General features: G+C 39.6%; 1 protein-coding gene across 19 annotated transcripts in view; it reads right to left on the bottom strand.

Moving 5' to 3' along the window:
- Positions 1–27,607, bottom strand: part of RBFOX1 (RNA binding fox-1 homolog 1) — a 1,152,005-nt gene that overhangs the window by 687,303 nt on the left and 437,095 nt on the right. The window contains exon 1 of one of the 19 annotated variants that reach the window (XM_064725920.1): positions 8,794–8,861. The exons of the other annotated variants lie outside the window; for them this stretch is intronic. The gene's annotated coding sequence lies outside the window, so the exon portion shown is untranslated. Of the gene's footprint in view, positions 1–8,793; positions 8,862–27,607 lie in introns of those variants that run through there. 19 annotated transcript variants of the gene reach the window in all.

Here is a 27,607-nt window from a genome sequence, read left to right as displayed (position 1 = left end):
ATGTTTAAAGGAATCGTGGTCCCTGTTCTGTGTAGCTTCATTAAAACTACTGTGGCAGAAGTAGTTCAAAGGCACAAGGTCTTTAAAGCTCTGAAGAAGCTTGAAAAGTTTGCCTGGTAATATATTAAAAATAGATATTTTTAGTATAATAAAGCTTCAGTGAGGTACTGATCAGGTAGAGGAGATAATAAGAGAGTGAGGTAAGAGAAGAAGAGCTACGGAAAAATATCAGCCAAGGTATCTCAGGAGTCAGAGCAAGGAGCTTCAGTTTTGTACTTTAAGAGTATCTGAGCAATCAGTTCAGTGTTACATTAACAACTGATTTCAAATGGACCAAAATTATGATTGAAACAACAATAAATGGTCAGGTTTGGGTCACTGAAAGAAGACAAGCCACCTTAAAGCTCATGTTTTAACTCAAACTGGAGAGGGGGGAGAAAGAAAATAAAGTCACATAATAAAAGCAGAAAACAAAACAATATCTTCTCCAACCTCTTGAATTTAGTACAGTTACTAAGACTTAAGAAACAACCTTGCATTATTTTGTAAACAAATCAATTTCATTTAAACAGCTGTGCAGGGACCAGAAACAAAATGCACCTGGGCTAAATAATGGAAAGTAGGATTTTTTTTCCCTTAAACATCTACCAGTCTACTAAAACACTGCAAGCAATTCATAAAGCCAAAGGTTCATTAAAGACCATTATCCTTTGGTCATTTTACTTTCATTTTCCTTAAAATTAACTCCATCAGAGAATTGATTTAAGTTACCTTGATGAACAGTCATAATACTTGTATAAGAAACATCCCCAGTTATGCAGACCTCACAAGCTTCCACTCTGCAAGGTATAAAAAACTTGAATTTCACTGGGATTTTCTTCCAGCAAAGATGCAGCTGGTGATACCACTGAGCCTCAGAGGGATTTAGGGACACAGCACAATCTTCCCTAACACCAGAATCCTGGCAGTTTTGGGATGGATGCTGCTCCATCACCACACCTTGCAGAAATTCTCCCAGGGCAGCAGCAATGCCGAGTCTCCCTTTATCCTTTCTGTGTTTATCATTAAAGAGAGCAAATGCTCTGCCTGGAGGATTTGGGGGCACAGAGAGAAAGGCTTCCCATCTATTTCAGTCCCACTGAGAGAGAATTAATTCAGTGAATGGGTCCTGATCAGCCCAAGCACAGCACCCCCACCAAAGGGCCTAGGAAAAGTTTTAATAATTTTCAAGCACTGCAAAAAGCAAGAGTGGAGTAAATAAGGTAGCAAGTCATTTGGAGTTGGGCAAAAGAAAATTAAAGCACTGGGATGTTGTCTCCTTATCACAACAGTTCCATACCTTCTTGGTGTTTCTCATGGGCAGCTCCTCAGAGCACTGACTCTTTCCTCTTCCCAAAGCAGCCACTGACTCCAGTTCCCTTCTCACCCAGCCACCCCACTCTTTTATAGCATCTGCTTCTCACTGGTCACAGCTGTGGCCTGGTAAAGTCAGGCTTGCTCCTGATCTTTGATAATTGGCCCAGCTGCAACTCCTTAGGGGTGAGATTGCTTTCTACACTATCTTTATTTTCTTACATTCTATCCCCCTACACTGGGAAGCTGCTGCAAAGGGCAATGCTGCAGCCTGTCAAAATACAGGCAGTGGCCAGAGCATTCTGTATTTACCCCAGTTAAATGCACATTTAGGTACATCAGCCTGGGTCTGGAGCTGCAGGGCTTGATGAGCAAACACAAACCACATCCCCTCTGCTGTATTTTGCTCAGGGTTTCCTACCATGCAGAACTAAACTGACAGTTTATGTGCCCACTATGACACTTCCCAAACTTTTAATTAGTCTGAGAATGTGTAATTGATAAACTGATCCCACCCAAACATAAGTGTGTGAATGGAATGGACACAAGGGTATGAAAACTGAAATCACATGTTAAAAACCTCCACTTCTGCATGGCTAAAAGCTTTTCATAGAGCAATTTTCAAATATCCCATGTGTTTGGAATGACAGAGCATGGAAATGTAAGTCACTACTGCAGGAAAAGAATTCTTGGCACTAAGCATTATCAAAAATAAAGTACATGATATTTCATTTTTCTCTTTTTATGCTATTTCCCCTCATGCTCAATTAACAAACTGCATTTTTATTTTTTTATTTACAGGAAAATCTTCATTCCCTTCCCCTTAGGGACACTATTTGTTCCCAAACCCAGCAAAACTGCCTTTCCCTGGTGCCAAGGACCATCCACAACCTCCTGGATGTCCCTCCCAGGTATCCCAGCAAGGCTTTCAGAGGGAGCACAAACACATCCATGCATCATTCCCATCACTCCTCCTCTGCTCCCTGGTGCTTCCCAGAGATGCTGCCAGGCCCAAGGCTCCTGCATCCCCTGAGAGCAGCGGGCTGAACACTCCCCTCACATCTAAACCACCCTTCAAAGGAAACAAGGAATTTCTTTTATAACCCCGCAATAGGCACCAGCTCTTCACTGAGCTATTTTTCATATCTCAGCTGTAATTCCACAAATAAGCCTTTTAAATCCTGCAAGTGCCTCCATGGTGTGTCCCAGCCCCTCCTGGGGCAGAGCTGGAAACAATCCACACAGCATTTCCAGTTCCTGGAGAAATGAGCAAAAAATTGTGCGCAATTTTTCTTCTTAGAGCGTTTGAAATTATTCTGCTGTCCATGTGAAATGACCACTTTGGTCCTCAGTAAATTCTTTAATGAAAAAAAGAATACAAAAGAACAGCTTTATTAGCCTGGGATATGGAACACAGGGCTGAAGGTAGCAAAATGGCACTGATGAGATGAACTGCATTATTTCCAGTCTCAATCTAGTGTGAACAGAATGAGATTTTCTCAACGTTTTTGGGAGGGGGAGTTGCTTGCTCACTGTGTAAGCTTTGAATTTCAGCACTCACTCAGAACATATTGCAGCTCTGCCTTCCTTTGCTTGAGCTTTGAATTGCCACAGTTCCAGGCTGGAGCCTTTCCCCAGTGATCAGAGATGGACTTCATTTCCATATTCAGTACTTAGCTGCTTCTTTCATCCATCTCTCTCCTAAAGATGATTTCCACATATCCTATTTGACTACCATCTAGAATTCCCCTTTGAAATTCTTTGGGAATGAACAGAGCCATTGGAGCCCTGGCACAATTAGGGGACTGTAATCTCTCTGAGTTAAATTGATGAAGCAATCAAGGCCTGGATTCTTCTTTGAATATAAAAAGAAGTGCAATGAAAATAGTTTATTTTTGTTTCAGTAAAATCTATATTTGAAGTCTTCTACCACCTTCTCAAGCATTTAACTAAACTAGAAACTTTCTTATTCCTGCTGCAGCAATCAGAACATTTTCAGAGAAAGCTCCCAAAAGAGGCTCTGGATTTAAAATCTTATCCCAACACTTTTAACTATGAACTTTGGCTACATCACATTTCTTCTCAGACCCTGCCAGGTACCAAGCATGAACACCTACTGCTCCTACTGCCACATCTCAGCAATCTCTGGAGTTCAGAACTTCTCAATTTCTTAGCCCAGCACCATAGAGAGCCAGCTATTTTCTGCCATTAGCTGTCTTCTCAGCTTCCTGCTGTTCTGAAAAATCCAAGTTTCTCTGTTTCAGTCTCTAAAGACTTAAAAACTACTTTCTTTCTTGAAAATAAATAATTTTATAAAGTATCTGTCATTAAACAACTGTATGACATATATGGTTATTTTATACAACTATGGGGAAACATGTTCTTGTTTGTTTGATAATCATGACTGAGCAATAGATGAAAAGAAAAGAAAAAAACAGAACTTTGAAGCTTATTGCAAAACCAACATTGTTTCTATCATATGGATTTTGTTTACAGACCTCAGAGAACCCACAGGAATATAAAAGCATCCTCCAGCATTTTAGCACCAGTCACAAAAATCCTGTGTGTGCATCCCCTCCCCAGCACAGCAGGCAGGCCAAATGCACAGTTCCAATTTTAATATTTATAAATTGCTAAACATGCTCTTTATCCCATTAAGCCATAATTCAAATTAACTTCCAAATAAGCCATTCCCATTAAACATGTCACTAAAACAGAGCTTTTGAAATACAAGCAAAACAAAAAGCCCCCTTTGAACTATCAGACAAACAAGGAGTGGGGAAATATCCAGGAAAAAATTAAATTAGGGGAATTATTTTAAGAAATGGTTAATATGTTATCCTTTTTCTGTGTATGACTTTAGGCAGGAATCAACTCGGCAGAGCTGTGTGCCCTTCCCATTTCCCATTCCTGGCTGGGAGCACTTCAGGGTAGGAAGGGAACTTACATTGTTCAGAGCCTTTACCTGAAACTGGAAGATTTTTAAACAGTTTTGAAAGAGGATTCACAAGTGAGTATCACTTAAACCAAAACCCCTAGATTAGGTCCAGCAATGTGGGACACTCATTATTGCACTGTGAAGAAACTTTGGGTACATCCCTTGGTGTTGGTGTGCTTTTATTGGTGTCTGTGTGATTTTATTGGTGTGTGTGTGCTTTTATTGATGTCTGTGTGCTTTAATTCCAGGCACAGCAGCAGCTCCTCCCTCCCTGGCACCAAAGTTGGGGGTTCAGCACAGTAAAGGCTGTGAAGTGCCCAGCTGGAGAAACCCCATGAGATACAAACACAGATTAACCCCCAAGAGAGGCAAACCAAGGATTATCCTCCCCTGGTTTCCCTTAAAATGCCAAAGCAAAGAGAGCATCCAGCAGCCTGAATCAAACAATCACTGGGAGAAATCACCATGACATGCATTGCTATCTTACCCAACCTGCCCAAAAATCAGTGAGAGGATGAGCCCAGAGCATTGCTGGCAAAGGAACAGACTCAGAGAGAGCAAAGGGCTGAGGCTGCAAGGGAGGGAATTGCCACTGGAAGGTACATTAAAAAAACAAACTCTCGTGTCAGATCTAAGACTGAAAAGTCTTTATGATTTCTACCCCTGAGATTACAGAACTAATCAGAAAGGGTGTGTGCTTCCCTCCCACTGCCAGCCCCAAACAACCCTGTCCTTTCTAAACCAAAACAAGGATTTTCTTTCATATTTTTGAGCTTAACACAAATTTTGTTATTCCATGAGCACAACCATAACTCTGAGGGGAGCCCCCTGGCTCCACAAACCAGGATTAATTTATTATGGCAACAGGGGAAGAGAGAGCAAGGAACAAACATTTTCCCCCAAAGCATCAGGACTGGCAGCCTACACATGGAAATACTGAAGATTCTGGGGTTTTTTTTCCCTGCCTGCATTCCAAAATTCTCAGTTTTTCCTTCTCCTGATTCTCTCTCTGTCACCACACCAAATGACACACTGCCCCATTTCCTGTGAGCAAACAGCAGTGGAACTCCAGGGCACAGCACAGTGACAAAGAACATTCACCACAGATCATTCTGATTGCAAGGCAAGAATAGTCCCAGAAAAATGTCATATTAAAAAAAATTAAGTAATAATTACACTTTAACTCATATTTCACCCATAGACAATTCAGCTTTTGTATGGATCAATTATGTAAAGCCAATATGGCTAAAAAGAAAATTCTTTCAAAAATTTCATGACAAACAGAAACAGGATAAAGAGGAGAACACATTTACCAAGGATCCCTTAGCACTTACCAGAAAAATTAAAACATAGTACAAAACATTTTTGAAATAATTACTTTTAATTTTCATCCTTATTGTCTTTCAATTTTTTCTTTAAAGACCTAAAAATGATGATTTTGGATATGACTGTGAACAGCACCAGAAACTTGCATCCTGATATTTCAGAAGAAACAACATTCTCCTGCTTCCACCATTAATCCCTCTAAAGACTCACTGGGATCTCTGAGCACTCAGAAACCACCACTGTGCCCACACTTCAGCCATTTCACAACATCTGCTTATTTATTCCACAAAAATTAGGCGTTGCTGACTTTAGTTTTCAAGTTAAGCTATGCTGCTTGCCCTAAAAAATCCAGATTTGACATTTTATTTGTATATTTTAAATCTGGCAGACCACATATTCATTTTTTGACTGTCAATTCAGCTGAATTGAACTGCCTATAGTTTTATAGGTGCTGCTCAGCAACAGCAGCTCTGTGTTAGCAACTCTGTGCTACATTTAGATGTCCACTCACGCAAGCCTAGAGACATAAAAGTTTCATAAATAAATACATTTTCAAGGTGACTTTCTTTAAAACAGCTCAATTCAAAGATAACAATTTTTTGCCTTCTGGCACTTATCCTAAAAAATATTCATTTTGCATGAGTAAGTCTGTGTAAAAGGCACAAAAAAAAAAAGATGCCACTACTGCTTTTAAAAATAGTTGGGGAATAAAAGAGAAAGGAAGTTACATATTTTCTAAATTCCTCAGTAGATAATGTCACGGGAAATTTGCTCTGTAGCTTCAAGTAGACAAGATGTTGAGGTCAGCCTTGGGCTCAGCAGAGCTCAGAATTCCAGGCTCTCCCTGTTCCTTTGGTGGCTGCAGAGCAGAGAGGCTCAGACCCACAGCTGCCCATTGCCTGGCCTGGGAGCTGCCCTTGGGATTAGGAATGGATTTTTAAATTAAAAATAAAAGGAAAATTAATGAAAATACTGTGATTTGTTTTTTCAACCATATTGAGGAAAATATTCTAATTGTAAAAATGATGGAAAGAAAAACACACTGATAAGTAATCATTTTGGTTTGTGTGTGGGACCAAAGGAGAGAAACCTGGGGAGCAAACATGGTTCTGCCACTGCACCATGGCAGTGGGATCCTTCCTTTCAGAGTGATGATTTAGGATTTCAGCTTTCATATTTTTCATATATTTGTAATCCTGCAGTTTTTAGTGTGTAACTCCAAACTCCACACACAGTGGGAGCTGCTGCTGTCCCATTTTGGGCAGACACAACAATTCCTGTCCAGGCCTGGCAGTCAAGGACACCTCACTGCCTCAGGCCTGAGATGGAAACAAAAGTGAGCTGAGGGAGCAAACTTGGGGTAAATGACTTCATTACCTGAAGCTCTAATTGGAATATTAACCCCCAATGTGCAAATGGACCAAACTTATAAAAATATATGAAAACACACAGACCATCATCCATTTTTTGGGTGTAGGCCCTGGGGGGCTTCATCTGCCCTAAATGTACCTGAAGGTCCCTCAAAAAATAGAACTGCTTTCTATTCCCTTAATTCTGTCTGGCCTCTGGTTTTTAGATAGCCCAAAAAGGCATCAGGAAAACCAAGTTAATTCAAGTTAATTCTGACTCCTGGGTAAGTGCAGGGAAACCAGAGCTCTGCCTTGTGCAATGCCTACAGATTCACAGGGAGAGAACCACTGCCAAAACCACAACAAACCCAAAGATGGTTTCAGAAGAGGAGAAAGAAGAAGTCATGATGGATTTCATTCTCTCTTTTCCTGCTGACAAGCTCAACACACAGCACACATCCAGTGACATAAAATTTACATTAATGGAATAATGCTAAAAACAGCACAGTGTGGCTCGACTGACAAGCTGACACTAAATTAATGCATTGCCTTTTATATCTGCTGCACAACTTGACTTCCTGGTATTTTTTGCTTAAGATGTCACAAAAGGGGGAGAAAAAAAGAAAAATACTTGTTTTCTTGTGGGCAGTGAACTTGTTCTCAGCCTTTATAAATGTTGCTTGGAAGCACAGTGGTGCTCCTGCTGTCTCTGTTGTTGTCTGGGTACAGAGATTTCTCCTCCTTCCAGGAGGTGTTTCATACCTCCAGTAAGGGATGTGTAGGTACCTCTACAGCACCCACAGATAGATGTGCCAGGATGTTTGCACAGATGCATTTATTGCAAATATCCTGCAGGATAGAGCAGCATTCATCCACGATGAAATGTGTGTTGGTGGCTGTCAGACAAAGTACAGAATCACACAGCCTGGGAATTGTGAAATCTAACATTCATGGCAAGGCTTATTTTCTCTCTCTTTGTACCACACAAGTCACTAGAAACCATTATCTCTAAGGGAATGATGGCACAGAAAAGTTGACAAAAGTGCTGCAGAGACTATGTTTGGAAAGAAGGAAAAGTCAAATCCATATTGTAAGGCAGCATTCTTACATATGTGAGAAGCACATTTCAGAGATCTCTCTAGATCCAACAACTGCTTTTTCCCTTTCTGGTGTTACCCAGTTATCCATGTTGTTAAACATAGATTTGAGTCCCCACATTACTGGAAACCAGCTCCACTCCAGAAAAAAAAAAACAGTGGTGTAACATTTTATATTTGAATTATGCTAACATCGTGAAGACACGAGTTTTTCTAGCAGTTCCCTTTCTCTCAATTTCCCTCTAGGCAAATGTTAGAGCAAATTTCCCTCTTCTCGTCTACTGAAATTCAATTTTTTCAATTTAGAAGGCAAGGGAGAGAGACAACAGACTTTCAAGAAGCATTTCTCCAGACTAGAATTGTTTGCATCATATTTGCATTAAATATACATTCTACATGCAGTTGTCCCTGTCTGAATTGAACTTTAGAAGAAAAGTCCTTATGATCATTACTCTCTGTGCCTTTAAAAAAAATGGTGCCAGATAATGTAAAGAAGAGGGACATTAATGAGAGATATTTAGAAATAATTAGACAGGTCACCTGTTATTTTTAATATATGTGACTTCATCAACTACTCAGAGAACAAGATTCATGGTTATCAGAGTACTATGACAATCATTCCAAGTTAATTACTATGAAATAAATATACTGCTATAGCTAATTTTCATATCCAGATGATGGATTTTTTTTTATTTTATTCCTTTTTTCCCCAAGCAATCAGTGTACTCACAGATTTTCATGAGAGTCAGGTTTTCATGAGAGTTCAGCTCTCATTTTGGCACCCAAAGGAGAGCCAGACTCTGCTGGGAGCTCGGTGCCTCGCGGAGCAGGAACTGTGAGGAGCTGAGCTATTTTCAACATCTAGCAGCTGCTGTGTAGGTTGAGAATATGAAATTCTGAGCTCTTTAAAAGCCTGGCCTTACCTAACTAAGCAAGAATCCTAAATCTAGGAAATTACAGTTCCTTCTGCAGTGTCCTTTGTCCTGCTGAAAACTTCCACTTTTAGTGCATTCCAAGAACTTTGCATTCCCATTATTGCCACCAGGCCCCTCGCTGCCTCCACGAGCAGCCCTGACCTTTCCAACACATCCTTCTTCAGGGAGAAAAGGTTATTTTTCCTTCCCTGCTTTAATAGCAAAGTTGCCTCATTACAGGCACTATTAGAATTTTAAACTGCAATAATGCTCACATTTGGCTCAGGGGGCTCTGCCAGTGTCACCCCAGGTGTCACCTCACCTGTCCCCTCCAGGTACAATCCTCAGCCTGGAGAACAGAGCCAGCTTCTCTCTGATCAGGTGGAGAGTGCCTCGTTCTTCCTCAAATTATAACAGCACCAAATTTATAATTATAATAAATTAAAACAATTATTACAAACTATAATATAATACAAACACAGAAATGCCAATCGTTATCAATACCCTATTAGTTTTCTGGGCAGCAATAACACCAGGGTCATTTCAGATAAAGAAAAAACAGCCCAGAATTGGGCAGGCTGTGCTCTGCAGACACTCCAATTGCAGCAGCACATAATTCACATGGAGCACAGTGCACAGGCATCAGCTGTTCTTCTGGAACACTTCACTTCCAGGATTTCTTTGCAATAGATGTTGCTTTTCTCACCACAAACTTTTGCTCCCTCACCACTTTGCCTGCAATATCAACTCAAGTATTTTTTTTCAAAGCTTTCTTTCTTTTCAAATACTTTTTGGGCAAAAAGCTTGAATTTGAAATGTACTTTTTTTAAATGAAGAAATAAATTACCACAACGGATTGCAGCAGCCTTTTGATACTTTGATGATTTAATCAAGCTTACATTTTTCTACCTTTTTTTCATAATTTTGGGGGGTTTTTTGAGATAAAGTGTGTTTTCTGCATAACAGTCCATCAATTTACATGGACGGCACAAGGCCTAAACAATTTCATAATAATGATTGAAAAACCACAATTATTTATGTAAACCATCAAGAGCAAAGAGACAATCCTGGTTCCTGTCAGTGGAAAATGAAATATTTTAGAGACATATAGAGAGAGACCTCTAGAGATGTGTAACCAGTGCTTTAAATATTTTTTTAGTTATTTTCAAGAGAAATTCAGGTGAGGTTTCCAGTTTGAGCCAACATTCCTAAATGCTTCACTTAGATTGCACTGACACAATCTTATAAGTTCAGGCAATGCACTTTGGTTTATGCAACAGCCCTGCAGAAAAAAAATTAATATTTTGAAGAGATTTAAGATTGTCTTGTTTTTAAACATGAACTGAAAATCTCTAAACAAATTATATTAGCAAAATTATCACCACTACCAGACAGCTACATTCCTCATGTTAATTTCAAATACATTTTAAATTTAATTCCAGTTGTCACATAAACTATTATGCACATTTTGTAATCATGCATCTCTAATCAACTTTAGATCCCAAATTACATTTGTCTGGAAAGTTTCAAGCTTTGGATTGCAGAGTCATGAAACCAAACCTTTGTGGACACTCACATTCCTACAGGGTGGGATAGGGGCTGCTCCTCCCCTTCCCAGGATACATGGAATTACAACTGTCCTTTAAATTGTCATCAAATAAATTGTATTAAAAGGATTTTGGAAGTGCCCTTCCTCCAAGCACTAAGAGGAAACTGAAATTCCTGCAGAAATTCAGGATTCTGCAGGTGAAGTGGAGCATCCCATCCCTTCCCATGGCTTGGGAGGGGGCAGTGGGTGCCCAGGGAGTGAGCCAAGCCCTGGAGAGCAGAGCCCAGGGATCAACCATTCCCTGGACACACTGCAACATTTGCTTTGTCCCTTCCCACCAGCAGACTCCTCCCTGAAGGACCAGACAGCACTAAAGTGAATTTGAAGGCAAAAAAAAAAAAAAAAAAAAGGCATTTATTAATTTGCCACTTCCCCCTCCCCACCCTCTTCTTTCTTGGCAATCAGCTGTGATACATAACCTGAATTTTAATACCAAATTACAAGAGCGCTGTGTAAATGGCACACTCAAAAATGCAGACTTTCCCTTTTCTTTTAGGTAAAATTAAGCTAATCTGCTTTGACAGAAGAGGGCTCTTTGGAACCACCTAGTGAGTCTCCCAAATATGAAGCAGTAACTCAAATGTCAATTACTTTTCCAACAGCAGACAAATTGCTGGCACACTAATGCAATTTAAGGACAATAATTAGATAACAGGACTACAGAGTGTACCAGGTGACAGAGTTTCTGAGATAATAGAATCTAGTGTCCTACTTCTTAAATATTAACATCATTCCATTTCAGTCAATCGGTTTATGGTAATTTTAAAAGGGCAAAGCAAATTCTTTTTATTGCTAATAATATTGTGCTTCTCCAGCATTAGCTTTGAAGGTTAGCAATTTACAGGGTCAAACCTTAATTATATTATTTCCTTTTTATTTACTTTTCTTTTTTAATCTTTCCTCTTTTGAAGTCTCTTCCTATTATAGAGATTTTAAAGCGCTTTATTAAAAAAAAAATTGAAACTCTTGAAATGTGAGTTCACTGTGATCCACAGAAAGGAGCCAGGTAGGTTCATCACAACACATGGAATATCTTGTTAGACCCCTTTGGAAATCCAAAAAATGAAAAAAATCTTCCTATCATCACTTTCTGTTATAGTTGCATCCAAGCCTGAGTGGTTTGGTTATGTCAGGCAATCCATGATGCCATGGCCAAGGTTTTGCAAAATAAATGCAGTCCAGTGGCACTCCATAAATATTCCAGGCAGAAGAAATCTCCCTGCTTTAGCCACAGGTACCCAGATCACTAAATTTCACTTTGCATCATGAATTTATATTGGAATATTCTTCCATTCCCACTTTTTTCCCCCTCATTAGTCAGCTGTGGAACATTTGTTTTCAACAAAGTCTCTGTAATTCTCAACACCAAACCTCCTTTCATCCATAAAATTGATGCCCACTGACACAGTGAAATATCTCCACTCTGACCAGGGACTAGCTCCTGGACAGGAGGGAATTTACCTGAAATAATGTTGAACTTCTCAACTGAGACCACAACAAGAATGCAAATTTGTGTTCTCTGGGGTTTTTTGTAAGTTTTCAAGTGAATAAAGACAGGAAAAAATCATAATACAACCATGAAAAATTGTGTTTCAAAACATACTTTTTTCCCATCTTAAGCAAAGGAAAAGCTTGAAGAGCTGCATTAGAACCAGCCAAGGCTTTCAGAAATGTTTGTGCCATTCTCCCAAAGCCAGGCTTGTATCCTTTACAAGCTGCCTGCAATACAGTTTTACCTGTTCTGAAGTGATTGCTAACAGACCCATGAAAAGGTTGCCATTAATTGCACAGATTTTGTTCCTTCTCTTTGGGAAATATTCAATATCATAGCAGTGGTTTGCTAAAGGAAAATCAGAATTCATAGCAAAACATGGAGATAATTCTTTCTTATCCCTGGGGAGCCTGTGAGCCTACAAAGCTGAGCACCCTGCCCAGGGATCATTGGGGTACCCTGTAAGAACAGGCTTTTCTCACTTTTTGGTCATACACAAACATTATTTTCATTTATCACACGTCCCAGTTCCTGCCCTGCAGCAGATGATGATCATTTACCACCTCCACTGTGCTTTGTTACCTGGCTGATAATCCCAGCCGTGGATAAGGCACTGCCTGCACCTCCTCACTTCATCTGGAACACCTCAAACACTGACAGAAACATAAAACTGCCACAGCTGTGTCATCTCTGCTCATGGTTCCCCTGGTTTTCCATGTGGGATCAGATCTGTGGATAGCTGAACAATGGATCCTGACATCACCTTGGTGCTTCTTTTCAACAGGAGAATTCTTGTTCATTTTGGCTGGCAGGCAGTGTGGATTTGTGAAACCAGTAATGGAAATGCACCATGCTGAGGGCTTGGGGATCAGAGTGGTCATCTCTGCCCAAGAGCTCCAGGAGCCTCAGCCAGAACAACCAGAACCCCAAAAAACTCTTTTTTATTATCCTAGAGCCCTGTGACAGAGCCATGGCTTCAGCTGCCACTGCCAGACTGGAACAAAGCCTTTGGAAACAGCAGAACTGCAAAAACCTGCCCAAAGCAGATCCCAACAGGCACAGAAAATCTGGACTTACTCCCTCATTACTTGAACTGCAGTGAGAACTCACATTTCACTCCAAATGAGATGAAAACTGTCATGTCATCAGTACAAAAGCAATCCTGGAGGTGAACACTCTGCTCTCTGGCATCCTGAGCTGTATTTGTTTATCACACCATCAATCAGGACAATTCTTCACTCACAAAACACCTTGAGGGAAATTTCTATGAAGGGAAATAAACACCTTCAGCAGGACCTGATGGGATTCACCCCAGAGCTCTGGAGGAGCTGGGGATGCTCAGCTGTGACCTCTCCCCATCATCTGCAGTGTGGGGAGCTCCCTGCTGACCAAGATTATTCCAACCTGCACTAAAGGGCTTGGGGAAAGACCCTGCAGCTCCTTCAGTCTACCCTCAGCACCTGGGGAATTTTATTTATAGAATATGGATTATATTGGATACTGCAGGGAGGCATTTAGGTCACTGGAAAGGGAAAAAGCTCTGCCCACCCCACTCTCAGAGAGCTCAGGCACCTGTGGCACCTCATCCATGGGCGTGGAGCTGGGAGCATCTCATATCATGCTCAAAACACAAGAAATAAAGAATCTGTGGAAACAGTGCACAAAACAGAAGAAATAGAGGCTGTGGAAAAAATAAAACCACAAAATCAAAAAAGAACAAAACAAAACAAAAAAAAAACCTCAAAAACAAAACAAAAATGACAAATAAACAAAAAAAAACCACAAAAAAAAAGAAAAACACCACCCAAACAAAAAAAGAAAAAATTTAAAAAAACAAACCAAAAATCCCCAAACAAACAAACACAAACCAAAACAAACACCAAAAACACCACAAACACAACACAGAAGAGACTGGGAAATGGGTACTGCTCCATGGGGAATGCTTAGAGTTAATAAACATTTATAGCCCAGGCATGCATAATTTTGAATCTGGTGCTTTTAGTAGTAAAGTGACAAAATAAAGGAAGAGGTTGAAGGGACAGCAGGAAGGCATAAAACAAAGTTATTAGGACAGCAATTAGTAGGGAAACATATCATATAAGGCATAATAATGAGCCATACATGTTAATAACACATGATATACTTTGTCTTTTTAAAACTCCATACAATTCCTTTAAATAGCTACAGGAAAAAAACAGAGATTGATACCATTCCTTTAGACATCTTTCCATTGAGCAAACTGAACCCAACAGACAACCATGAACCTACTCAGCTCCATATGTTTCAAGAGTGATAAATCATTATTCATTCCTCTAAGCACAAGGGCTTTCTTAGTTCCTATGGACAGGGAAAAAACCACTTTTTGGACAATAAAAAAATCTATCTTTATTCTTTCTCCTACTCCTTTTCACCCAGCCCTTACTCTGTGTCCCAGGATAATGAGAATCGAATATAAATGAAATAAAGGGATTTCCATCTACTTCTATGAAGAAAATAAAGCCTCTTTTTTTTTTGGTAATCCAACATCTCATTTCAAAAAGGAAATAGCTTGTAGACTTGGATGCTTTTTAAAGTACATGTCTGATTCTATAATGGTAGTCTAAGAAAATCACATTCCTTTAAAAAGAAAGTCCTACATTTAGGTTATTTGCAGCATTTTCCCTACCTCATGCTCTCCTTTGTTTCAATTATTTCATACAAACTTTTTTTGTCCCTGATTAAACACTCCTGTTGTCTGTCTCTAAAGTAGAGAACATAAAATATTTTCATCCCATATTTATAAAAGCATAAAGCACTGAAGACTATTTCTAGGGGTCTCTGTAGCTCTCTCTGTAGCTCTACCAACTATAAATACACCCAGATCCTCCCTAACTGTTCAGTTCTGAAATAATTAAACCTTTTTGGAGCAAATAAAACACTGGACATTGATGTCTAAGAGCTACAGCAAAGACTCAAATTGTGCTCACATATTCTTTCATTTTAGCCACATTCCTGCACATATTCTTTCATTTTAGCCTTGCTAATAAAATAACTAAAACCATATTGCCAGAGCACCTTTCAAATGCTACAGCACACAGCTAACAGAACAAATAAATGAGTTAGAATGCTACTCATTGTTTGCCTTTATTTCAGAATAAAGCCAAATAGGATTTCTCCCCTGGCTGTTTCAGCTTCTCTGAAACTTTGCAATTGGGATTTACATCCTCAGTGCTGAGACAAGCAGGTTAAACAGCTTCTGCTGTGGCATTTGTGAGCTCTGCATGGTGTTTCTTTCCATGAACACACAGTGCTCACTACACCCATTCCTTTGCTCTCTCCTCCTTCAGAGCATCTCAGGAAGGGCTGAGGTTGAAGGGAGATCACATCCATCCCCTCTGCTCAGAGCAGGGCTTAACAAAGCCAGAGAGATTCCCTGAGAAAACTCCCCAAAAAACCTCAGCAGAAAAGAAATCAAATGAGAGAACACAGCCTGCAATGCCAGGATATCCATGGAAAGGCACTGAGGATGGAACTGATTATTTCAGGGCTGAAATGTGCCCCTTCCCTCCCTCCAGCCCTGCACTGCACAGAAATGCTGACAGGGAACCCTGCAGCCAGCTGAGGTGTCAGCAAACAGCAGCTCTCAGGGTCTCTTCCAGACAGCAAAAATGAAAATAAAAATAAGGAAAGAAAGATGGAATAAAAGATAGAATAAAAAATAAAGAATACAAAATATGAATATTAAAAATATAGAACAAAATAAAAAAATTAAAAATAAAAATAAGAAAAGGAAGATAGAATATAGAATAAGAAATAAAGAATAGCAATATAAATATAAAAATATAAAATAAAAATTAAAAATTAAAATAAGAAAAGGAAGATAGAAAAATGGATAGAATAAAAAAAATAAAGACTATAAATATAAAAAATAAAGAATAAAATAAAAATTTAAAAAAATTAAAATAAGAAAAGGAAGTAGATGGAGGAGCAGAAATGAATCAAGTACAGTAACTGACCAGAGCAAACAGCTGCAAGGGAAATGGAAACAATTAGGAAAAACTTGTCATGAATTACACAAGGTTGTTTTGAGAAAGCATTTAGGCACATGTCACCAGGAGATACACCTCAAGGAAAAGTGGCAAAACTCCTCCAGCAGAGCAGGAAACAACTGACTTGGCTCTCAAAGAAAGGAACCAGAAAGAAAAGGGAGACCAGGATTCTGAAAATCTATGGCAGAGAAAAGAGGGAGAGACAGGAATGGATGGTGCAACATGAGATGATAAAATGGGGAGTACAGAGGAGAACAAGATGACACAGTGGGAAAACAAAACAGGGGGCAGGGTTTGCAGATGAATCTGAGTCCAAAATTTATGGAATTATTGTCAGAAGATGAAAAAGGGGATGACACACAAATAAGGAGAAAAGGCAGTGACTTCAAACATAAAACAAGGTAACAGCTGCTCTCCTGTTTCACTAAGTTGGATCATTTACCACATCCATATTTCAAATAGTAATTAATTAAGTTGTACTGGAGCCAACAACAGCAGGGACTCTTTATTAATGAATGCATAGATCTGATAAACAACTGTGCTGAAGATGGATTTTACTAGGAAATTTTAGCACTACCATTTCCTATAAGAATGAATATGCATAAAGCAGTGTCTCTGAAGGCTTCGATGGTATGAGAAGTAAGAATCCAGACACTATTCCATCAGCAGCAGAAGTTCTGTGGAATCACAACTGAATGATATCGAGTTCTGAAATATCAACTTCATGATACACAAACAGTATTTCAGCATTTCAGAAAAAAGAAATTAAAAGCTATAAAAAAAAAAAGCAAACCACCCACCAGAAAACACCACTCCTCCACCCAAACAAACAAAAAATTATTTATTTTTCTATACTAAGCTTAGGAAATTGGAGCACTTTTCTGAGAACGATCAGAACTCCCTGGCTGCTGTTCAATATGCAAACAAGTCTAATTACTGCCTCTGGCTGGAACCACAATGTTTGACCCCTGTCAGGGGCAGTTTTTCACCTGGAATCCTGGCTGGAGCTGCTCTGTCTCAGGCATGCACATGCAGACCTACCTCTCAGGAGATGGGATGAGCCCCTTCCAGCACCAGAGTCTCCTCAGCTCCAAACCTCCCAGCTGCAGCCTTTGCACTGCTCACTCTATGTGGGCACCACTCACTTTGTTGAGCAATAGTTGCTCCCTATTTTTGGAATAAGGTTCTACTTTCCTGCTCAGAAAGCTGAGTTTAGCTGGAGGCTGCTACTTCGTTCCTTTATTAAGCATCCTTCAACACATTCGGCATCCAAAAAATTTATTCGTCGTAGAGAAGGAGTTTGGGTACAAAACTGGTTTCAAAGTTTAGCCCCAAGTTTTCCAGATCTTTACCAATGGCATTTAATTCACACATAAAGCTCGAGGAAAAGGTCATATTTTCCAGCTTTCTAGGAAGGAAGGACAGAAGGATGGAAAGACCTAAGTCACAATTGCTTAGTCATCCAAGCTCAGAGCCCAGCCACCCAGAGCAGAAGCCAGAAACACAGGGGAACTGTGTCTGTCTTTCCAAACAGATCTGTTTCACATTTTGCAGGCAATAAAAAAAAAAAAAAAAAAAGAAAGAAGAAAGACGAGTCAGTCTGCAGCTCAAAGCAGGAGGAAAAAAATCACAAAGCTGTAAAACATAGAGTGTGGATAATCAGTTTTCATCTTTTCCACCCACTTTGGGGTGAACAGGCTACAGCAGGCCAGAAACAAGAATTTCTACCTTGCCCTCAGCAAGAACCCAGCAATCCACACACACATTTCATAGAGCACAACTGGCTGCACTTTCTTTCATTTCTGTTCTATGTAGCTTTCATACAAGACTTGCTATTATTTTTTTTTTTTTTTGTCCTGCAACAAAGCTTTTTCCTGCATTATTCTTCCTTGGTATCACCCCGTATTTATTAACTGTTAATTTACACTATCCATGACAACAATTCCTAGTACAATCTGATCAGTAAAAATCCACTTAAACCTAGTGGCATGCCCCACACACCCTTTTATCAAGATTATTAGCATTTGTATTTTATTTTATCAAGGCCTGAGAGGCTGTAAGCAGGATCACAGTCCCAGTGGCAGCACAGCACACGAGGGATTTGAGATAGCCCAGCCCAGGGAGGTGAAGTGGCACTGATTCCCCTGCCACAGGCACAGCATTGTGACACTGCAATCAAGGGATCTGCCTGAGGGAACCAGGGATGCTGCTAAGAGAGATTAGATTGAAATCTAAAATCCTTGACACCTAGCTAAGTACACATGACAAGACTGTGGAGAATGCTGGATCTTTGCACCTTTCTGTAATAAAACCTGAATGGAATCTAAATAGATTTATTCCATCTGTCTCTTGAAATGAAATGGATATGAATTTGTATTTTCTAGGCTACTTCTACTATTGACTACTTGCCCTTCTACTTCTAAAGCTGAACACAGAGTGAGGGTATTATAACCAATACAATCTTTATTTCCATCCTTTGAGACTGCCTAGTAACATCCATCAATATCAAACCTTCACTTAATACCAACCATCACACGAAAATTGAAATTCCAGCACTCCTGATGCAAGTATTTATAGCAAACCCTGTGAGAGAGCTGCTAGCTGGACTAATCCTTACCCTGACATTTTGGAATATGGGATTAGAAGTCTCTGCAGCTGCTTTCTTATGAGCCACAGCGTTGGTGAGGTGGCAGGAAAAAGGGAAGTGTGTGCATCCACTGAAATCAGAGGCAGTACTTCCAGGCTGATATCACATTTTAAGAATATCCTGGGTACTTTGAGTGCAAGGTTCTGTCATTCCCTCAGTGCACACATCCCCAACACCCAGCAATCCCACAGGAGAAATCGTGACTAATGAGCACCCAGCAGAGCTTCAGGAACCTGCCCTGTAAACCAGAGCTGGAATGAACAGTCACTGCCATTGGAACCCGGAGCTGGGGCCATTTGCAAGGAGCTAAAGCCAGATGGGGATGCTTCATTTGCTTCCACTTAGCTTTGCTGTTCTCTGCATAATTCCTGCCCCAATCCCCTCAACACTCTCAGAATATTTTGCACAGGGAAGGACATGCTGGCATGCAGCACATTAATCTTCATATACCAATAGGCACAATGTGTGCCAATAGACACAACAACCCATCATGATACAGCTTAGAATGTCTCAGCTCCTCATTTATTTTCAGCAATGGAATTAGTCAGAAGTACTGCTGAAAAGAGTTTGTGTTATTCAAATTACACTGTAAGCATTTTCCTTCCTCACAGTTTTAGTGTAAAGGCAAAAAGATGTGGAAAAGAAAATAATTTCTGCCATTCCAAGTGCCCAGAGCCTGGACAGAGGCATGAGGAATAGCAAATAAATCAGGAATTTACACACTCTCAAATACACCCATGATATTTTATTGTAAAACTTTAGGTCTCAATTTTTCTATCAGCTTTCAATGTGCTACTTAACTTCCTGACAGTGAGGAAGGTACTGCTGTGACTAAACTGCAGAAAGGCATTTTCTAAATGTCCATGGACATGTGCATGGGAACACATCTATTATATATATAAAAACCAGATCAATTCACAAGTCTCAGCAACATTAAACAAGATGTTCCACTGCAAATATCTAATGCTACGGGAAAGTTCACCCTGTTACATTTAAGAACAGATGTTTTGAAAGTAAAGATTTTTACATAGCCTCATACTCTAAAGTAGAAAAAATCTGAGTTATAAATCAGCACTTACTTTAATATCCTCTAATAAAGTCAAAGTCATTTTTAAAACACAGTTTTAAGAAGTTGATTTCGATACTGAATATTTTTCTTTCTTTTCTAGATGCAGTTTCAGATGTTAGCATTTCTACATAGGCTACAACAGGACACAAACACACAACAGGGTTATAATTTATATATATTATATAACACATAACAGGGTTATAATTAGTCTTTGCTGATGCCAGCTCAAGACCACTCACACATTCCTATGCAAAGCTGCTTTCCATTTAGAAAACCTTGATAGAAATCATAAATTAATCATTTTCTTCTCTAAACTTTATCCCATATCACTGACTTAAAAGTAAATAGCCCCCTAAAACAAGATAGCATGCACATTGTTCATACTTTCTGCTCAGATCAGCCACGTGTAAAATAGGTGTATGTTCATGTAATTGGCTACAGTATTTTGCTCCATGGTTAAATGCATGATTTCCTCTAAGAGAATGCCAGTGTGGTCTGCATCACATTTTCTACTTCATAAAGATCCAATGAGCTGTGACCACAGGCTCCCCAACTTAATGGAAAGTTCACTTGGTGACTTCCGAGTTTAAATTGTCCCTTTCTACTGCAAATCAATAGATTTCAAACACATCAATGGATGTCTTCCCCAAAAGCTTTAATCCCAAGAGACTTGGAAAGTAGACCTAACTCAGATTTATCACTCTTGCAGCACACCAAACCAAAGGTCCTTCCTCTTTATAATACAAATAATAAATAAAATTAAATATTTATACATATTAATAATTATAAATACATGAATATTTATAAATAAATAGAACATAATATTTATAATAAATAAATAAATTAAACTAAACTGAATCATGGAGACACCTCCTTGGTGCAAACCACACCCCTGCCCAGGTTTTCAGCTATCAGCAGCTTTCATTATTTCCTTTCTAAAATGTTGGTAATAGTCTTCACAGAGCTATGAGGTTTTTCTAAACAGTCTTTTGCTGCTCAAAATTTATTTGCTCACAGCAAGAACACAAATATCTGAATGATACAGTAAATTCAATTCCATGTGCGTAAGGAAAGATACAAAACACCCACATGCAGCTCTAGCTGAGGATTTCTACATCTTTGCAGCCAAAGAACTGTTCTTATATTAAACAAATTTTTAAAAGGCCTAATCTTTATTTGTTTATTGATTCTGTTGTATTTTTAGATGGCTACCTCAATCAACAAGAAAATGAAACGAAATAAAATCAAGGCAGTGTATACCTAGAGTCCCACTATGCTCACCAAGGCTTGAAATACTCTATATAGAGATTTAAGTCCTAAACAGTATTTTTAATAATTTCAGAAACCTTTAAAACGCTATCACAGTCTGGGAACATCAGAAAATAAATCTAGAGGCTGTGTTTAGGTCAGGGAAATGAGGAAAAAGGGTGTGTGGTGGGATTGACATGAACAGTCTCAAAGCACCTGGAAAACACTGAAGCAGGAATTAATGAACACATTCAAATAAATTTTTAGTGGATAAATTAAGATGGGGAAGTTGAATAAAATAATTAGGAGAATCAAGATAAGGGTTCTACACACACAGAGGTTCCTTTACAAGCAGCAGCTGCTTGGAAACTTCTGATGATCATCTCCAGAGATTTTTGTCACAATCACTGGGACAAAGTGGAATCAAGAAAGAAGAGAATGAAAACAGTCAGAACCCAGAGTGAATGTCACCTGAGGTCAAAAATGGAGGGTTTGTGTTCTGAAGGAGGGGAAGAACACTTAGTGCTCTTCTGGAGCAGGCTGAAACTTTTAAGACATTATTTGGCTCCAAAAGGGAGCCAAGCAATTCCTAAAAAGGAACATGGTACCTAGGTCCTCTTATAAAAGAGAACAAATTTATGAGAAATCAGCTTTTTCAAAGCCCAGCACCTAAAATGGGAACTGAAAGCACCAGGCTAAGTGCAAAATGAGAACCACAGGAAAATCAATGATTCCAATTTGTAAAGAAAGCACAAATCAAATACTGTTAATATGATATATAAGCACAATATAAACTATTTGTACTACACACATTAAGGGCAAATTGCTTGAATAAATTCTATTTTTATGAAAAAATACTGCAAACAACACTCTGGCATGTCAGGAAAGTAAAAATAATAACACTGCCATTATTAGTACTATATGCTATTTCCTAGTGATTTCCCAGGATCATCTGTTCTCACTTCAAGCAGCTGTTTAAATCCCTTTTTGCCTCACCAAATCCAGTTTTGTTTTACATTCATTGTATAATTTGTGCAGCCTAATACTTATACTATTACTATAATCCTCACTTCATTGCAAACAAGAAAAAGAGGCAATGCTTCTCCATTTGGAATTTCAGGAGGCGTTGATGGTTTCAGCAGGGGACTGTGAGTTTTGGGAATGAAAATAGTGTTGGGTTGCTTATTTTTTCCTTCCCTCTCAAAGCAAGTAGAAACAACATTTTGAGAGAAAAATAAAAGAGCAATCCCTGACATGGCCAAAAAAAAGAAGAATATGTTAGCACATTAAAAAAGGTCAAAACCAGCCCCAAGGATGAGAGAACAGACCTTGTGAAGAGTCCTTCTATGGTAGAAGAACCCAAATTTGCTCCTCAGCCTGGGATTTCACACATTCCACATCATCCCCTGCACTGATCAACTCAAGCTCCTCTGGTTCCTCTCAGCCTCTTTTTAAATTCAGGCTGCAGAAAAAAGTCCTAAGCATTATTTTGTAATAAAAGTCTAGATTAATACAGAAAGAGGTTTACGGGGTTTGCCTCTGTCCAGCAGCTGAAAGACAATTTAATTTAACAGCTCTGGAGAGCACATAGAGAATGAACTGTAACTGAGGGCACAAACAGCTCCATCATGGAAATTATCATTGCAAAAGTATCTTTCTCACAATCTCACAGCAGTAAAAAGATGACCATGGGCTTGCCAAATAATACATTTTTCTTCACCCAGGCACTGTTTCTTCCCAAAGGGTCTGAAAAGTAAGAACACCATGGAAAATGGAATGAAGAAGCTTAGCAGCTGCTGTCCACAGAAGTGTTTGAGTAGAAGATGAATAGAAATAAAGGTTGTGATTAATCTTGGAAGGAACAATCACTGTGAGGGCCACATTTTTAACATGACCCTACTTAAAATAACTTATTTCAGGTTATTAATTCTGCTTATCAAATACGCCTCGTACTCAAATACTTCATTTTATTTTGTCAAATCATTAAAAATGCATCACAAATTGAAAAGTAAACAACCAGCTGCCACTGAAACACAGTCAGTTTAGAGCTTCACTCTGAATGGGATGGAAATAACCAGGGTAAATACTTGTATAATAAAAGTTACTCACCCTATTTGAAACACTATCACTTTTACTGCTTTTTCTACAACTTCCAGGTAGCAAAATGGGCTCAGCAGCTCAGCCTCCTCACTAAAATAAACACCCAGCTCCATGTGTGTATTTGCAAACCCTTCCAGGACAAACAGAGCTGCAGAATGATTGGGGCCAGGAGGACAGGCCTCTGGAGGTCAATGAGCTCCAAGTGCAGCTCTTGCTCAAAATGGAGCTACTTTCAAAATAAACTCAGGTTTCTTATGCCTTGTCACACTTTCAGTGCCTTCAGGTATGGAAAGCCCCCACTTTCTCTGGAATCACTGTGATGAGATTCCAGAGTCTGACAGCACTGCCCAACATCTCTGCTGGGACAGGACCTGCTCCTGCCTCCACCCAAACCACTCTGGGCTCTGGGGTTTGGGGTTTTTGATCCCCAATGGGACATCATATTCCAGACACAGCTCCAAGAGGGCCCAAAAAGAGCAATAGTTTAGCCTTCCTTAAGTCCTACAAAAGAATCCTTATTTAAGTGTTAATGCCAGAAAAATGGCAGCATGTAGAGATGAGATTTTAGTGGTGCACAGCAACATGAGGATCACCTCTAAGGAAGATCATGAGGAGTAATACTGCTACTCACAGGAACACTCGTGCTCCTCACTCAAGAGCAAGGGTGAAAATTAAGGAAAACTGTCACTCTTAGTTGTTAAATATCTTCATTAGCCGAGAATGAGGATAATTACTGCTCACAGAATTCACAGTGTGAAAAATCCTCATCCATTTTCTCTCCTGTTGATGCAGCACACACCAAAGGGCTCACACTGGGGGCTTTCCTGCACACAGCAGGGGAGGGAGGGGAAAGAAAATCCATCAAAGTGCAATAGAACGCTTGCCTCAAACCAACTTCCATTACTTTATACGTCCCAGAACCACTGAAAATTCTTATTGAAGCTTTTCTTGCTTGTCTATTAATAAAATATGTTTGGAATAAAGAACACTACACAGGTATTTCTTCAGCCACAGATCACCTGTTGCAGATTTGCTGAAAATAATGTGACCATATTCGAAGGAATCTTAGGTTGAGGGAAGAGATGAGGATCTCACTCCATGTTTCACAAAGTTTGATTTATTGTTTTACTATATATATTACATTAAAACTATGCTAAAATAATAGAAGAAAGGATTTCATCACACAGCTAGCTAAGAATAGAACAAGCAGGAATGATAACAAAGGTTTGTGGCTCAGATCTCTGTCCAAGCCAGCTGACTGTGATTGGCCATTAATTAGAAACAACTACATGAGCCAATCACAGATGCACCTGTTGCATTCCACAGCAGCAGATAATCAATGTTTGCATTTTGTTCCTGAGGCCTCTCAGCTTCTCAGGAGAAAAAATCCTAAGGAAAGGATTTTTCATAAAAGATGTCTGCAACATAAGAGCATCTTCCATAGCCCCATTGTAATTAGGCCTGGCTGGGGAGGGTGGGTGGCTAAAGGACAATGCAGCAGCCATGAAGGACATTTCTAATCTCATCAGAATTCCTTGGGAGGAAGAACCACACCCTGTATGTGCAGAGCAGCCATCAGTCAGGGGTGAGCAGCCCCCTTAGTGCCGCGGTTATCACACCATTCATCGGCAAATGGATGAGCACCAACCCCATGCAGGGCCCTGCACACACTCCCAACAGAGCCTGCATGGCAAAGGCATCCCCACATGGGCACAGAATGATTCACTGCCCTCCCCTCATGTCAGAACCCAAGGAATTCCTCTGGCTGCCCTGGAGGGCTCAAGCCCCTGAGCAGGGGGCTCAGAGACCTTGGCACAGAGCACAAGGCCCTGTGACTTTGATTTAGCCCTTGGAAAAAATTACCAACCTTTATATGAATAATTACAAGCCACGGAAGTTTAAGTAGAATGACAGTGAATTTATCACAGGGTGAAAAATAGATTTTTGGAGGTTTTTAGCATGGGGATTCAGGGGACGAGATGGAGGAATCTGGACATGTCCAGCCTTTCTCCTTCTTCTTGGCCTCCATCTTCTGCTGTGATGGTGGCACTTTTGGATTGGTTTAGAGTAGAAGCTCACTGTCTAACACAGGTGATAGGTATTGGAAAGTAATTGTAAACATGGTACACGTAATTTTTAGTATAAAAAGATAACACTGCCCAGGGCAGGCAGAGTGCCTCTGTCTGTCCTGCTGAGCAGACCTCGGTTGAACAGGAGAAAGAATTTTATAGATAAGATACAATAAACAACCTTGAGACTGAGAAATTAAGAGCTCTCACTCCTCCTTCAACTGCCAGGCTGGGAAAAGAGACTTTCTAACACATCTCAGGGTCACTCTGACCAGCAGAGAACCACCCGAGACCCTCATGCTGCGGAAAAGGCTTGGAACAGGGAGGCTTTTTACAAATAAACTCATCTTCTTGTAGGTCTTAGTCTCTTCTGAGGACTCGCAGCAGGAAAGCTTCTGCAGCCCTTCCTCTTTTTTTTGCCCATTATTTTCAAATAAATAAATGCAACAGATCACAGTTTCTAATTATAATCCATTAGGTATAATCGTTCAAGCTGCACTTTGAGGGTAAGGGTTTCCTTATTCTAGTCCTTCTGGTTTTCAGGTTTTAGAAAATATTTAAAAAATTCTAAACCTACTTCACAGCAATTTTACAGGTCTCCTTGTAATTTACTATTCCAAATTATTATCATCTACATTTTTTTAGTAATAACTGTAGCATATACCACAAACTTAAGAATTTAAATTTTCCATGTATATTGCCAAGACTTATATATTTACATTTTAAACAATTTTAATTGAGGCTTATGCTGCATAATGCTAAATTTTTCAAAAGTATAATTTCCTGTAATTATTTTATGTTTAAACTATTACCTTTTTGCTCTACAATATCAACAACACACAAGTAGCTATTTTTCCAAATTGTAGCTTACAGTTATCCATGTTTCAAGTATCTACAACTGCTCAAGACTTCCTCCATTTCCACAGCATTAATAAAGGGGAAAGAGTCTAGAAAGTCACACGATTTACAATTGTTAAATCATCATGGGTTTCAAAGTAACTGAGTTACCTCACATCCACTTGCAAAGGATTAATAAATGGAATTTTAGCAGAAGAAATATACACTAATAAAGTGCAGTCAATGCACATAAATTATATTTCAGTTATCATATCCTCTATGTTCCTTTTAGTGCTTCATTGAAAGTTACTAGTAAAATTAGAAATAAAGACACCAGACCATTTTTTTCCCCTGTCCTTCCCCCTTAACTTCAATTGTCTTTCAGGGAAGCTGCAGACTCCAAATTTCTTCCTCATTTGCTGATGCCAGATCCATCTGATTGCCCTTTCTTTGGCTGCAGAATCACTCATGTCCAGAGGGCTGTGCTCAGAACCCAACCCAGTCCCCTCCAGGCTGCCCACACTGGCTTGTGCATCAAAACTCCAAAGGAGGAGAGGATCTGTAAATTCAATTATTCCCATAGAAATAGGGGCAATTACAGCCTCCCACAAGCCCTCTGCAGCCCTTGGGATTGCAAAGGGACCCTCCACGTCCCTTGGATGTTTGCTGCTCCTTTCCCACAGCCTACACAAACACTTGTCCTGTTCATTCTACTGCCCCATTCCAAGCAATTAAACCTGAGATAGAACATAGCGACAAAGACAGTGAAAGGTAATTTTTCCAGTGTTCTTAGAAAATTCCAGCTGAAAATTCCAGCTATAGCCACGCTCCGCGTGTACAGGGTGGCACTGCTAAAGGAGTGCTCTGCTGATAGAAAGCAAAATCAAAGACTCTATTGAAACAAATATTGTCCATTCCCCTGGCAAAGCTAAAAGTATGACTGGGACAGGAGAAGTAACAAAATGGAAATCCCCAGGTGGATGTGAGCAGGATTCACAGGCAACTCTTTGGAGAGAGGGAAGTTTCTGCAGGGACATTAACTGAGCTGAAAACGAGACACATTCACGCTTCTCCATCAGCATTTCCTGTCTCCAGGTGTTGCTCTGCACTGCAACAAGGCTGGGGTCAGCTCTCTGAACATGAATATCTGCTGCCACTTCCAGCACCGGGACACCCAGCCTGGGCTCCATCTGCTCCTCCAGCAGCACAGCCTGGAAATCCAAGGTCAGCTCTACCAGAATCCATTAAAAATTATGCAAGGTGGAAAATATTTCAAGCATAAAATAATTATTTTCCAGCTATTATTATTTCTCTATTTAAACCCTCACTGATTGCACTTATTTCAATTATTATCTCTGCTGATATTTTAGCTATTAAGCGGCAAGCAGCTATCAAGTTTGTTTGCCTCTTTTCTCTACCATTCTTTTGCACAGAAATGTGAGTTATGTCCTACTGAAACAAATAAAACCAAGACACTGCTAAGTTATTTATCAGCATTCTACCAGTGTCTTTTCCATACCATTTACAAAAA

Source organism: Zonotrichia leucophrys, chromosome 14 (assembly GCF_028769735.1).
Source record: "Zonotrichia leucophrys gambelii isolate GWCS_2022_RI chromosome 14, RI_Zleu_2.0, whole genome shotgun sequence".
Taxonomy (NCBI): Eukaryota; Metazoa; Chordata; class Aves; order Passeriformes; family Passerellidae; genus Zonotrichia; species Zonotrichia leucophrys.
The sequence above is the reverse complement of the archived record's forward strand: the minus strand, read 5'-3'. Positions and strand labels throughout refer to the sequence as shown.